At 45.6% G+C, this 15825-nt stretch overlaps 1 long non-coding RNA gene and 1 pseudogene across 1 annotated transcript in view; both read right to left on the bottom strand.

Annotated features, from left to right (window-relative positions):
• LOC126188869 (uncharacterized) overlaps positions 1–15825 on the bottom strand; it is a 599182-nt gene that overhangs the window by 458451 nt on the left and 124906 nt on the right. The gene's annotated exons all lie outside the window — the stretch shown is intronic.
• LOC126189063 (5S ribosomal RNA) lies at positions 6993–7110 on the bottom strand (annotated as a pseudogene).

Below are 15825 nucleotides of genomic sequence, written 5' to 3'. Positions count from 1 at the left end.
TTGCAGTCACGTAGCTTCTTGCTTCAATATTCCGTCATAAGGAAGTAGCAACCGCTCATCAGTAGAATGATAGCAACGGCAGAGATAAGCCAAACACTTGGCTTGGATCCATGCACCAGAGTAACGACCGTTGATCCAGACTATATGGTTGTGGCATTTACACGGTTTTTTAGGTAAAGTATCGCCAGGGCGCCCAGTCGACCCAGGCACACAAACGATTACAACATACAGGGTGTACGTGCAGGCATTTTTATATGTTACCTTAATATCCACATACTTCAGTGTGTTGACTACTTTCTCTCATTGTCGACGAGTCTTTTCACGAACATGTCACATACTCTACGACCTGATGTTTTGTGCACGGTCGTAACTGCACCAGTAAGTGGACTACACCTGTCAGTACAGAGTAACTGTTTTGCGTTCTCACGTCCACACCTCAACACCTGTCTTGCTGCCTGGGGAAAAGTAACTATTAATAGCTTGCTCTTGCCACATGCACTTGGATATAACTAACCAACCTAAAAACATACTACTCCTGAAAGCTATAATTGTAAGTCTGCAAATGAAGTAAATCCTGATTTAATGTTGTCCAGTACACTGTCTTCAGACACCTATAAAATATCTGCACTTTACTGTATATCCCCAGTTTACTGACAGGTGTACACCTACAATCGCTCCTCTGATTTCCCTTGTTAGATGACCTTAGGTTAAGATGGCACAGAAGTGAGGGAAATGTTGTCCACTCCTAAAAGAAGTGTCATGTTCGGTATGGTAGAAAGCTCTTCAGATATGGACTTACTTGTGCGAGGGTAAATCAATTATTATCCGCAATTTAGTTATATTGTTGTTTATTTTGGTAGTACTGTCATTTTTAAGTTATGAGGCAAGTTTTGTTTATTTATTGTTATATCTTTGCAATTTTCAAGCTGTTAGGTTGGTTTCCTATTCCCTACCGTGCTGTTAACCTTGGCTGCTCTGCTGTCTGTTTCCACCAACGAAGAGCAACGTTCAGTTTCCGTTTCTTTTTTTTTTGCGGCCGGAAGGCGTACCAGGGGTCGAAATTCATCGAAAACTCTCGGTACAGTATGGGAACAGTGTTTTGCCACAACGGAGTGTTAGGAATGGATTGAAAAATTCCCAAATGGTCATACAAGTGTTACGCACGATGTAGGAGCCGGACGACCGTTTACCGCCACAAATAAAGAAACCACTGAGCGTTCACGTGAAATGATTCTCTTAGACAGACGATTAATATTGACGAAGTGGCACATCGTCTGCAAATCAGTCGCGGTTCTGCCTACGTCATCCACAACAGACTTGGGTTCCATAAAGTTTGTACAAGATGGGTCCCAAAACAACTCACACAGTTGCATTAACAAACGAGCTTGGACATCTGCAAAAAAACACTGGATCACCATGGTAACGAAGGGGACAACTTCTCAGACAGGATCATTACTGGTGACGAAACATGGATCCATCATTACGAGCCCTAGAGTAAGCGGCAGAGTGTGGAATGGGAACATCCAAATTGCCGTGCAAGGAAAAGTTCAAGACCCTACCGTCCGCCGGAAAACTGATGCTTACGGTTTTCTGGGACGTACAAGGTCCAGTACTGGAACAGTATGGGGAAAGGGGCACAACAATAAACATTGTGCGTTACAATGAGATGCTTACTGCCAGGTTAAGGCCTGCAATTCGAAGCAAACGCCGAGGATTGCTGTCAAAAGGTGTTCTGTTGTTGCACGACAATGCCCGTCCGCATACTGCTCCCCACACTGCTGAAACACTCCGGAAACTCAAATCTGAAGTACTGGGTCATCCTCCATATAGTTCCAATCGTGCCGGCCGTAGTGGCCGTGCAGTTCTACGCGCTACAGTCCGGAACCGCGCTGCTGCTACGGTCGCAGGTTCGAATCCTGCCTCGGGCATGGATGCGTGTGATGTCCTTAGGTTAGTTAGGTTTAATTAGTTGTAAGTTCTAGGCGACTGATGACCTCAGAATTTAAGTCGCATAGTGCTCAGAGCTATTTTTGAAGTTCCGATCGTGCCCCTTCTGACTATCACCTGTTTGGTCCACTCAAACAGGCATAAAGAGGCCGTCGATTTGCCTCGCACGAAACAATGAAAAGAAGCGGTGCATTCCTGGCTCGCAGCTCAACCGAGAACTTCTTTTATTGCGGGCGTCAGGAAGCTTGTACAACGATGGACCAAGTGCGTTGAAACGCAAGGAGACTACGTCGAAAAATGGTGTTCTTGTTCTTCGATTAAAGTAAAATTTTATAACTACTTTACGGATAATAATTGACTTAACCTCGTATGTGTCTTAATGCCACTTATCTCTAGTTTTTCAGTGCAAAAAACTGCTGGGTCTTAGATATCATCTGAGTACCTCATTCGTCTCAGTGTGTCGGAGAAATATCAAAATCCAGAATCGCAGCTGCCGTTATATTGCCACTGAAACATTTTCTCAAGAAATCAACGAAGTATGAAATTATGACCGTTTACCACGACCAGGTCAGTTCAGCAATAATCTAAGGAAAGTACCTGAATGGCGTGCAGATTTCATTCACTGAAAAAATTAGCATTCGCAAGTAGTACTGAACATGGAAGTAACACGTATTTGAGACATTGTGTGTCAGCACTACAGGCATCACAAAATCATATTTAATGTATATTTGTCAGATTTATGGTTCAAATGGCTCTGAGGTCATCAGACGCCTAGAACTTAGAACTACTTAAACCTAACTAACCTAAGGACATCACAAACATCCATGTCCGAGGCAGGATTCGAACCTGCGACCGTAGCGGTCGCACGGTTCCAGACTGTAGCGCCTAGAACCGCTCGGCCACTCCGGCCGGCGTCAGTTTTATACCAGTGTGGTACGACAGCCCTTCAGGTTGTGACCGATGCATCTGAGTTTCGCACAACGACGTTGCTTCACTTAGCGTAAAAAAGGTGGCTCTTCATATTTTGGACTTCACTTTTGAGAGACATTCGTGTATTCTACTGGCCGATTCACTTAATCCTCGGTATCATTATTAAGCATTAGTTAGGGCCTTGGGGCTGTTTGCGGCAGCAGTGGAGCGTAAATGTATAGTGCAGATGACCTTTGAAACCTGGTGTTGTATTATTTTCGTTGCTATCAGTCGTTATTGTAATGAAGCCGCTTAGGAAAGGGATGGGTGAAATCTGGTGTCGAAACACGGCCTGCTATTGTTGGGAAGCAGTAAAGGGAACATCGACATTAACGCCCTACAGACTACTGCGCAGAAATAATGTTACAAGGCTTCACTCTACGAGACTCTGCGAAGATTTTCCAAGATGAAAACACAGAACTGTACGTAGTCTCTTCTCTCGCCACTAAAAACCATATGACAGCGACGGAAATTTTGTCGGTGCCACCAGCATTCGACCCGGCTATCAACCAGTTTCAAGCTTGCGTCAGTGGCATCTGCTTCTAAGGCTGGTTTGAAAGGGGCAAAACATGAATTTCTCATACCTAAGCTGGTTGGAAATTTGAAGAATCGCCTATCACTGACCAAACGAAGAAGTATGCAGCAACGTTAATTTCTAAAAGCAAAGAAATCCTAAAAGAGACAGCTCTAAAATCACAAGTAATCGTTCAGGATACCAACCATAATTTTTCCTCCACTAATTCTCGAGAGAGAAAATGAATGCAGAATAGTGACAAAATTAAACCTACAGAAATATGTCACTACTTGAACACAATGTCTCACACTCAACATAACCATGTGGTAACAAAGACGGTTATCCTGAAAACCATTTTAGCATCTCTTCAGGAATTGTCGATTAATGCCATCTAGACTACTTAGCGATTTTCTGTTACATTATTTTGTTTAAGGTGTTTCGGTTACCGTCATCATCAGTACCAAACTTCGAACTTCAGCAGTAGTAGTCCGTGTCGGTGTACAGTAAATCCTACTACGAAGTAAGGTTTGAAATCATCATAGTACAACTTCGTAGGCCGCACAATCAGTATTACCTTAAACTGGGATCTCTACAACTGCTTTACCGACACTGAAACAAAAAATTAATCGCCGTCCCTACACAACGCTCGTGAACGTGCCAGCTGCAGAACATGCTATCCTCGCGTCAGGAGGTCACAGCATCTTGTACGCAATGCATGCGAGGCTGTTTACTCTGAACACAGACGCACTCGTAACTGCACGGTGACAAGTGTGCACCATCAAGAACTTGGTATAAGTTTGTTGGCCGTCCGTAGGATAATTTTGCGCACTTATTAGGACCACTGAAGCTGTTTCACGCTTGATCGCTTTTCAATTATGCAGGCTTGCGAAAGCATACAAAAAATGCATACACTTTAGCGTGGGTTACGATGATGTGCAGGCTTGTACAAGAAAACGTTAGTTATCAACCAGTCTTCGTAGTCGCATTATGTCGAGCGACATGTAGCATATCAATCGCACATTGCTGAACAAGCATGTTCGAGTATACGAAAGCTAGCCTTATTTCAACAACATTATATCGAAAGCCAATCACAGTAAGGCAAAGAGGGATATTGCATGTGTTTTAATTTTAATTAATAACCGATCGAATAAGACTATCATAGACAAATACGGCGTTTATAAGGTGAATTTCCACTGAACCAGTCACACGAGAGAAAAATCAAAGATATTTATAAATCCGCGACAGGAGATAATGAAGTACACGGATACCACAGATGTATATACACCAATATTTCAAATCTTGGTAGCCCCATCTGGACGAAAGGAAAGCAATATTGTTGTCTTTCGTGTAGTAGTTTCTCTCATCACCACAACCTTTTTAATCCAAGATGTAGTGAGTTCACTTATGTTTCTCTACTTAATATGAGCTGAAGAAAAAGCCATCGTTTGGTTTGACTACGAGGGTTGAACCTTAAATAGTGGCAACTAATTATTTACAGCTCGTAAAAAATAGATACGTGTTTCAAAGTTTTACTGACCTTCAAAGTAGTCACCAGCATTGTGTATAGCCCGTTGCCAGCGATGTGGAAGTCGTAGGATACTCTTAGCAGTTCCAGTTGTGTTGACAGTTCGAGCGGGCGCGGTCTATTGCCCGACGAATTTGTAGCAGTTCTGAAGCGAATGCCGTGAAGTGTTTCCTTCAGTTTAGAAACCGAGTTGAACCCACGAGGGCTTAAGTCAGGGGAGTGCAGTAGGTGGTAAAGCAGTTAGCAGCCACAGCGGTCAGACAAATCAGTAACAGCTTGCACTGTACGAGCTTGAGCATTGTCCTGCAAAATGATGGTCAGGTCCTGCAGAAAGTGTCATCACTTCTGTCTCTAAGCTGGTCGTAGGTTGTGCTCCAAAAATGAGCAGCATAGAGACGGAAGTTACGAGACTTTTTGCAGGACCTGACCATCATTTTGCAGGACAATGCTCAAGCTCGTACAGTGCAAGTTGTTACTGTTGTGGGTTGGCAGGAGAGCCAACACCGTGATATTAGAGGAAGCCGAAAGGCACGCGTTTTAGCTCATGCAGGCTGCGTGAGGTCTGGAACAGGACAACGAAATTAGACTTTAGAAAAAAGGACGTAGCTGGTGGAATACTTTTATCCATAAATGATGAGCGTCGCTCTTGACGGTACATGTTTTACAGTATCAATAGTAACTGGTAATGGCGCCTTGCTAGGTCGTAGCAAATGACGTAGCTGAAGTCTATGGTAACTATCGTCTCGACAAATGAGAGCGTATTTTGTCAGTGAACCATCGCTAGCAAAGTCGGCTGTACAACTGGGGCGAGTGCTAGGAAGTCTCTCTAGACCTGCCGTGTGGCGGCGCTCGGTCTGCAATCACTGACAGTGGCGACACGCGGGTCCGACGTATACTAACGGACCGCGGCCGATTTAAAGGCTACCACCTAGCAAGTGAGGTGTCTGGCGGTGACACCACAGTTACTGATCTGTTTGACTGATGGGGCTGCTAAGTGCTATACCACCTACTGCGTTACCCTGACTTAAGCCCTCGTGAGTTCAACTCGATTTCTAAACTGGAGGAAACACTTCACGGCATCCGCTTCAGAACTGCTACAAATTCGTCGGGCAATAGACCGCGCCGCTCGAACTGTCAACACAACTAGCACTGCCTAGAGTACCCTACGACTTCTACATCGCTGGCAACGGGTTATACACAATGCTGGTGATTACTTCGAAGGTCAGTAAAACTTTGAAACACGTATTTATCTTGTACGAGCTGTAAATATATAGCCCGCATCTCGTGGTCGTGCGGTAGCGTTCCCGCTTCCCACGCCCGGGTTCCCGGGTTCGATTCGCGGCGGAGTCAGGGATTTTCTCTGCCTCGTGATGGCTGGGTGTTGTGTGCTGTCCTTAGGTTAGTTAGGTTTAAATAGTTCTAAGTTCTAGGGGACTTATGACCACAGCAGTTGAGTCCCATAGTGCTCAGAGCCATTTGAACCTTTTTTTTTTTTTGTAAATATATAGTTGCCACTATTAAAGTTCCAACCCTCGTAAATTGACGGAAAAAATATCGTTACACCAAGGAGGAGTTGTATGACATAATGGAAGTTGGTACGTGTCATCTGGAAGATGACGTCTATTCAGATTTCGTGTCGATCCAGTGTATTTTAAATACACTCTGTAAAGGTGGTGAGCGTTAGTCACCTTTGAGACAGGACGTGGTGAGTTGACGTTAGTCAAGAATGACTTTAAGGCGACAAAGACGCCATTTTCAGCACCAAACTGAGTTTGAATTAAGTCGTGTAATAGGACTGCGAGAAGCTGGGTGTTCCTTCGGAGACACTGCAGAAAGCACTCCGTCTTCAGGTCACAAGTGGCCCAACGGGACCATCCGACCGCCGTGTCATCCTCAGTCGAGGATGCGGATAGGAGGGGTATGTGGTCAGCACACCGCTCTCCCAGTCGTAATGATGGTTTTCTTTGACCGGAGCCGCTACTATTCGGTCGAGTAGCTGCTCAGTTGCAACCACGAGGCTGAGTGCACCCCGAAAAATGGCAATAGCTCATGGCGGCCCGGATGGTCACCCATCCAACTGCCGGCCACGCCCGACAGCGCTTAACTTCGGTGATCCGACGGGAACCGGTGTATCCACTGTGGCAAGGCCATTGCCTGACACTGCAGAAAGACTTGGCAGCAATGTAGCCACTGAACATGACTGCTGGCAGCGGTGGTCACGAGAGTGTACGGTCGCAAGAATACCGGGCTCCGGGTGGCCACTTGCCACTACCGAGAGGGAAGACCATCGTGTTCGGCTTATGGCGCTGGCGTATAGCACCGACACCCCCGGGATAACAAGGCCGCCCAGCAGTGTTAGTGACGTCACACTAAGCGGCCCATAGCCGACGCAGCAGTCCACGGACACCTCCGTACAGACGCGCCTGATGCTAACCATCTTCTGTCCGTCATACAGAAAGGAGCGAACTATAATTCGAACCAAAGACCAAATTACGAGGGCAGTTCAATAAGTAATGCAACACATTTTTTTTCTCGGCCAATTTTGGTTGAAAAAACCGGAAATTTCTTGTGAAATATTTTCAAACACTCCCGCTTCGTCTCGTATAGTTTCACTGACTTCCGACAGGTGGCAGCGCTGTACGGAGCTGTTAAAATGGCGTCTGTAACGGATGTGCGTTGCAAACAACGGGCAGTGATCGAGTTTCTTTTGGCGGAAAACCAGGGCAAAAAAATGGTTCAAATGGTTCTGAGCACTATGGGACTCAACTGCTGAGGTCATTAGTCCCCTAGAACTTAGAACTAGTTAAACCTAACTAACCTAAGGACATCACAAACATCCATGCCCGAGGCAGGATTCGAACCTGCGACCGTAGCGGTCTTGCGGTTCCAGGCTGCAGCGCCTTTAACCGCACGGCCACTTCGGCCGGCAAAACCAGGGCATCTCAGATATTCATAGGCGCTTGCAGAATGTCTACGGTGATCTGGCAGTGGACAAAAGCACGGTGAGTCGTTGGGCAAAGCGTGTGTCATCATCGCCGCAAGGTCAAGCAAGACTGTCTGATCTCCCGCGTGCGGGCCGGCCGTGCACAGCTGTGACTCCTGCAATGGCGGAGCGTGCGAACACACTCGTTCGACATGATCGACGGATCACCATCAAACAACTCAGTGCTCAACTTGACATCTCTGTTGGTAGTGCTGTCACAATTGTTCACCAGTTGGGATATTCAAAGGTTTGTTCCCGCTGGGTCCCTCGTTGTCTAACCGAACACCATAAAGAGCAAAGGAGAACCATCTGTGCGGAATTGCTTGCTCGTCATGTGGCTGAGGGTGACAATTTCTTGTCAAAGATTGTTACAGGCGATGAAACATGGGTTCATCACTTCGAAACTGAAACAAAACGGCAATCAATGGAGTGGCGCCACACCCACTCCCCTACCAAGAAAAAGTTTAAAGCCATACCCTCAGCCGGTAAAGTCATGGTTACAGTCTTCTGGGACGCTGAAGGGGTTATTCTGTTCGATGTCCTTCCCCATGGTCAAACGATCAACTCTGAAGTGTATTGTGCTACTCTTCAGAAATTGAAGAAACGACTTCAGCGTGTTCGTAGGCACAAAAATCTGAACGAACTTCTCCTTCTTCTTGACAACGCAAGCCCTCACACAAGTCTTCGCACCCGAGAGGAGCTCACAAAACTTCAGTGGACTGTTCTTCCTCATGTACCCTACAGCCCCGATCTCGCACCGTCGGATTTCCATATGTTTGGTCCAATGAAGGACGCAATCCGTGGGAGGCACTACGCGGATGATGAAGAAGTTATTGATGCAGTACGACGTTGGCTCCGACATCGACCAGTGGAATGGTACCGTGCAGGCATACAGGCCCTCATTTCAAGGTGGCGTAAGGCCGTAGCATTGAATGGAGATTACGTTGAAAAATAGTGTTGTGTAGCTAAAAGATTGGGGAATAACCTGGTGTATTTCAATGCTGAATAAAACAACTCCTGTTTCAGAAAAAAAATGTGTTGCATTACTTATTGAACTGCCCTCGTATATATATTCTTGTACACAGCATAAAGGTTCATAACGAAATACCGATTACATATGCGGGCAGGAATAGGTTCTAGAACTTCTCTGAAAAGTGTTTATCTTCAGTACCAGAATGAACATCAAATTGTCAGGTTTTCTAAATAGAAAAGCACTTTGTTAGTAACAGACAGCAATAATGAGACTTGCAGTTGGTGATTTCTACGTGGAAAAGGAAATAAGCTGTAGAGAGATTGAAAATGGTAAGTAAAGAGATGGCTGGCTCTGAGCACTATGCGACTTAACTTCTGAGGTCATCAGTCGCCTAGAACTTAGAACGAATTAAACCTAACTAACCTAAGGACATCACACACACCCATGCCCGAGGCAGGATTCGAACCTGCGACCGTAGCGGTCGCTCGGCTCCAGACTGTAGCGGCCAGAACCGCACGGCCACTACGGTCGGCGTAAGTAAAGAGAGCCTCACCCTTTTCCTCACATTCTTACACGTAATGCACTTAGTTGTTTTTCATTTCCTTACCTTTCATAACATGTTTAATATTGTTTCAAGAAGTGTATCTTCAATAGCAGAGTGAACTTCATATTGTCAGGCTTTTCTTAAAGGAAAGAGCAGTCCGTTAGTATCACAGTGCAAGACAGAATCTTGTGTTCAGTGATGTCAATGTTAAAAGGAGAATATTTGATATCTATCTTTTGTTTCCATTCTTTATTACTGGGGATACACTTGTAAAAATTCTTGAAAAGAGCTGTCACCATGAACATATGAGTAAATTCACAATAGTCATGTGTTTTATGAGTCAAAGCGAAATCTTGTTACCTTATTGTAAACGAAAGTTGTGAGCGTTTTGGTATGTATGACAGTGTTTAAAATAATTTACTTTCAGTGTAATAGCTTGAAAATGTTAAGTCCTGCTGTCAGTTGGCATTTGTCACCACCTGTATGCGAGTTTTAAAGCTAAATAGTGTTCTGACAATTATAAAATAGTGGCAAAGTTCCTCAATCGATTAAACTTATTCCTGCCCATATATGTAATCGGTATTTGGTTATGAACCTTTATGCTGCTTACAAGAATATATATAATTTGGTTCGAATTATACACTCCTGGAAATTGAAATAAGAACACCGTGAATTCATTGTCCCAGGAAGGGGAAACTTTATTGACACATTCCTGGGGTCAGATACATCACATGATCACAATGACAGAACCACAGGCACATAGACACAGGCAACAGAGCATGCACAATGTCGGCACTAGTACAGTGTATATCCACCTTTCGCAGCAATGCAGGCTGCTATTCTCCCATGGAAGCGATCGTAGAGATGCTGGATGTAGTCCTGTGGAACGGCTTGCCATGCCATTTCCACCTGGCGCCTCAGTTGGACCAGCGTTCGTGCTGGACGTGCAGACCGCGTGAGACGACGCTTCATCCAGTCCCAAACATGCTCAATGGGGGACAATTCCGGAGATCTTGCTGGCCAGGGTAGTTGACTTACACCTTCTAGAGCACGTTGGGTGGCACGGGATACATGCGGACGTGCATTGTCCTGTTGGAGCAGCAAGTTCCCTTGCCGGTCTAGGAATGGTAGAACGATGGGTTCGATGACGGTTTGGATGTACCGTGCACTATTCAGTGTCCCCTCGACGATCACCAGTGGTGTACGGCCGGTGTAGGAGATCGCTCCCCACACCATGATGCCGGGTGTTGGCCCTGTGTGCCTCGGTCGTATGCAGTCCTGATTGTGGCGCTCACCTGCACGGCGCCAAACACGCATACGACTATCACTGGCACCAAGGCAGAAGCGACTCTCATCGCTGAAGACGACACGTCTCCATTCGTCCCTCCATTCACGCCTGTCGCGACACCACTGGAGGCGGGCTGCACGATGTTGGGGCGTGAGCGGAAGACGGCCTAACGGTGTGCGGGACCGTAGCCCAGCTTCATGGAGACGGTTGCGAATGGTCCTCGCCGATACCCCAGGAGCAACAGTGTCCCTAATTTGCTGGGAAGTGGCGGTGCGGTCCCCTACGGCACTGCGTAGGATCCTACGGTCTTGGCGTGCATCCGTGTGTCGCTGCGGTCCGGTCCCAGGTCGACGGGCACGTGCACCTTCCGCCGACCACTGGCGACAACATCGATGTACTGTGGAGACCTCACGCCCCACGTGTTGAGCAATTCGGCGGTACGTCCACCCGGCCTCCCGCATGCCCACTATACGCCCTCGCTCAAAGTCCGTCAACTGCACATACGGTTCACGTCCACGCTGTCGCGGCATGCTACCAGTGTTAAAGACTGCGATGGAGCTCCATATGCCACGGCAAACTGGCTGACACTGACGGCGGCGGTGCACAAATGCTGCGCAGCTAGCGCCATTCGACGGCCAACACCGCGGTTCCTGGTGTGTCCGCTGTGCCGTGCGTGTGATCATTGCTTGTACAGCCCTCTCGCAGTGTCCGGAGCAAGTATGGTGGGTCTGACACACCGGTGTCAATGTGTTCTTTTTTCCATTTCCAGGAGTGTAGTTGGCTCCTTTCTGTATGACGGACAGAAGATCGCTAGCATGAGGCGCGTCTGTACGGAGGTGTCCGTGGACTGCTGCGTCGGCTATGGGACGCTTAGTGTGACGTCACTAACACTGCTGGGCGGCCTTGTTATCCCGGGGGTGTCGATCGTACTGCATCTCCAGCAGCTATCTGAACAGCATCTGGCACCATGTAATATTTCTGGCTTTACAGCCACCATATTTAGCTACTAGGAGCTCTTTTTAGAGCAGCTGAGAAGGCAGAAGTGGAAAGATGACGTAATGTGACGTGAGGTGCCGATGACAGATGGTTTGTTCGGTACGGGTGTCGTGGTCCTTCTCCACGATTCGCTGCCGCGTTCGGAAGTTGCGCGCCAAAATGATAATCTCCTGCTATTAATATTGGACAAACTAAACAGTGCGTTCACCGGCATTTCACATTAAAGCATCTGTCAGTAGTGTGCTATCATTCCTTTATTTCACAAGTATTAATAACCAGCATAATAATAAGCAACTGCTAAACGAAAAGGCAGACGAAGCACTTCGATGATCTTAAGATCGCGCGTAACTTGGATGGCGGGCGAAGTGGTTCGGCTGTAAGATCAGAACTTGTTCGGTAATGTCGGAGAGCAGACTTGTTGTCTGCAGCGGTGTCAGGTAAGATTTAATTTGCAATGTCTAGTTTGTAAATGTCAGAGCTTGGCTGGCAGTTCTGGAAGACAGACATGTTGTCTGCCGCGGTCGGCATCAAGTTAAGATTTTATGAGCAATGTACGGTCATTTAAACTTGTAGTTGAGAACAGTAATTATGAAATACGCAGTTCATTGTTTTGATGAAGACTGGAAATTATTTGTGACTCTACAGTGGAATGTAATTGTGCAGTTCTTCGAGTTGTGCTAGCAAAAAGCAAGTGGCATCCCATATAAACAAACTAACTGGAAATTATTCACACAACATCAGTCCCTCGCTCAGAGTATCTTACAGCGTCAAGCTAACGGATTCACGACCTACGTGCTGTTTTCTGCGTAGGGGACAACAACTGTAGAAGACTGCAGATTGGTGACCATTTATTAGGCGCTTCAGTCCGGAACCGCGCTGCTGCTACGGCCGCAGGTTCGAATCCTGCCTCGGGCATGGATGTGTGTGATGTCCTTAGGTCAGTTAGGTTTAAGTAATTCTAAGTTCTAGGGGACTGATGACGTCAGATGTTAGGTCCCATAGTGCTTAGAGCCATTTGAACCATTTTGAACCATTTATTAGAGCTTATGCACTCCGCTCAGGGCGGTGGAAGCAAAGAGGTACCTCGCGAGTGCTGCAATCTTGGTACAAATGAGACCAGTGACACGTCATCTGTGGTAACACAGAGCAGGTATGAAAGAGGGAAGGGGCTTATAACATACGTAAATACCACCCTCTTTCTCCCTCCCACTCTTTCGACTTGCCGTAAGACTCCAAAAGAGATGACTTGATGACGTGAAGCTGGTGGCTGAAACACTATGGTACCAGGTGGCTCAAAACTGAAGACAATGGAAACCTAGGGAAGAGGTCTATATACAGCAATGGATTAAGATAGGCTGCAAAAGAATATCTTCGATAAAGGAATCAGGTGCCCTGGTGCATGGAAAGACGAGAAACAGAAGAGGAACAGCATGCAAAAATAGCTAGAAGTCTTGAGTGATTTGCTGCGAAAACTTCTGATAGCACCAGCTCTGTAGGTATAGAGGAATTTCCGTATTAATCCAATTCACAGTATCTAAGCTGTTCACTGTTTACAGCTGAACAACTTTGCCTGAAAATGCTTTAACGCCTGCGCAGAAAATCACTCTCCGAGCAAGTTTATTTGAAAGTTTTCACTGATACTAGTTGTTGGCCAGGAAATGTAAGCGGGACGTTTCCAAAAATGACTTTGTTAAGAGATGGACGTGTGAACTGCAGAATAAAGATGCATCTTTCCCAACGAAAATATTGCCAGACTTTGTCTGAGGATAGGTTTTATAGGAAGTTACAAAATGTTGATAGTATTTTGAGGACATGATTGTCGCATTCTCTTGCGAAATGTGCTATATATTGCTTTCCTTACATTCTTTTATTTTTAAGTACAGGGAGAAGGTATTTTGTACAGCAAAATGGTTTTAAAGCATTTAAAATGTTTCAACGTCAGAGTATTAGATCACGAAAAAAGTTATCGCAGTGAAGCATATGAAAACAGGAAATGGCTTGAAATGCGACTACAGAAAATAATGTGGAACAACTGATCGCGCTGTTCAATTAGAACAATGTAAGTCATTTGTGAAATGGAAGGTTCTATTAATAAGAATTCTCGATTGTGTATTGTATTTAGCCCGACGGTCTTTAGCCTTGCGTAGTCACTCAGAAGATCTATGCTGAAGTGATAACTGTGGAAATTTCCCTGACACTTTCAAACTACTTGCCAAATATTATCCAGTTGCGAATCATCATCTTTAGTAAAATCAGCACACAGTCCCCTGTGCTGTGTCTTATCTTTCTCTACGAAGGCATAATGACTTCACCAGACTACTTGGTCATCGTGTCAGAACTGAGACATTTAGGAAATTCTCTGAGTTTTACGTGTATCTGCACCAAATATAGCATACACCGACCAAATGTCTCAAGTAATCCTTATGTACTTATTAAAGTTTCACAAGTCACAGTTGAGGAATCCAGTAACTTCATTATATTACATGGTAAATCAACTAATGAAATTACAGAACCAATTTCTGAAAAGTTGCAAGGAGATAGTGTAAAACTGGAGCACTCTTGTGGACAAGGACATCATAATGTTGTGACCATAGATGGACACATTAGTGGTGTTCAGAGACGTATTCTGGATATAAACTCAAAGGCAGAGTTTGTGCCATGTAACAACCGCTCAGTCTTGTCAGAGTACATGGAGCTAATGTTGAAACAAAATCGGTGCCTTTTTTGACACTGCGCAAAACGTGTACACATTTTTCTCGAGCTTTACTCATAGCCGGGGCGTTATTAAACATGATGTACAATGAATGCTAAGCTAAGGCAGTCTGTGCCAAAGCGTGAATCGTCCATGTGCTTGCTGAGCACATTGAAAGCATAACAGAAGTTATGGAAGTATTGAGGGGTGGATCAGAAGAAATCCCGGAAACCAAAGGAGATGCAGGCGGTTTGTTTGCACCGCGAACTATCCTCCAATGGATTTCCTTATTTTTGGAGCCCATTGCTTACTGAAGTGATTGATGCTCAGATATACCTACAACCAAGAAGTAGTCATCAGTGTGTTCGAAAGTTACAAGTACTGACTATGAGGAAAAGCGTGATTCTCTAGTCACAAAAGCGCCGAGAACACAATGCGAGACATGAAATATATTTGATATTTCTATAGAAGGAAGTATAGCATAACTTGCTTCGTGTTTCACGCGTGTCAGTGCTTCCTCGACGTGACGTAACAGAAACTACATAACGAAATAGTACGCAACCAGTTGCATAAAAGAAATTTAATTTCTTTTACAGGTTTCGGGCACTTAGTTCTCTTCTTCAGAATATTATACCTCTTTGCGAGTGTCAATAATAAAGTGCATGCGGCAAGATGCCATCGTCATGTAGTTTTATGCAGACCCTGTGAACTGTATGAACTGTGAACTACTGTATCTGCGCAAAACTAATTTTATGCAGACACTGAATTACATGACCATGGCATTTTGCCGTATGCACTTAAGTATTGACACTCGGAAACAATGTGATTGGCATAACTTTCTGAAGAAGGACACTTAATGTCTGAAACCAGTAAAGAAATTATTTTTTTTATCAACTGGCTGCTTATTACTTCATTATATAAGACTACAGTTGCTGAAGACGGATAAAATACTATAACGGGACATGGCGTCACAAAACTGTAGCACCTCCACATCAGCTTTTAAGTCCATCATGGAGAAGGGAACCTTCACCATGCCCCAACGGGCATCTCGCGGCGTGACCACATGAATTAACTAAATTCGGAAAAATATGATGCCAGTCCCACGAGTGAGACCGCAGTTACCTCGTGGGGCTGCGGCAAGTCGATGGCGTCATCGAGCCGGCTGCAACGGCTGTTGGTGTAGGTCACCGGTTAACGGGATAGGGAAAGAGTGATAGGTAGGGGGAAAGGTGTAGGGGAGGGGAGAGGGGGGGGGGGTGGCAGGACGCGGAGCGGCGTGGGCAGCAAAGCGTTTCGTGTAGCCTGCGAGCTTTCCTCGTCACGACTCGGTGTGTGCAGGAATTCCTGGAATGCCAATGACGCTCTGGGGACCTCGATGGCATCGCGCGACTGAA

The sequence above is a fragment of the Schistocerca cancellata genome, chromosome 5 (genome assembly GCF_023864275.1).
Source record: "Schistocerca cancellata isolate TAMUIC-IGC-003103 chromosome 5, iqSchCanc2.1, whole genome shotgun sequence".
Taxonomy (NCBI): domain Eukaryota; kingdom Metazoa; phylum Arthropoda; class Insecta; order Orthoptera; family Acrididae; genus Schistocerca; species Schistocerca cancellata.
The sequence above is the reverse complement of the archived record's forward strand: the minus strand, read 5'-3'. Positions and strand labels throughout refer to the sequence as shown.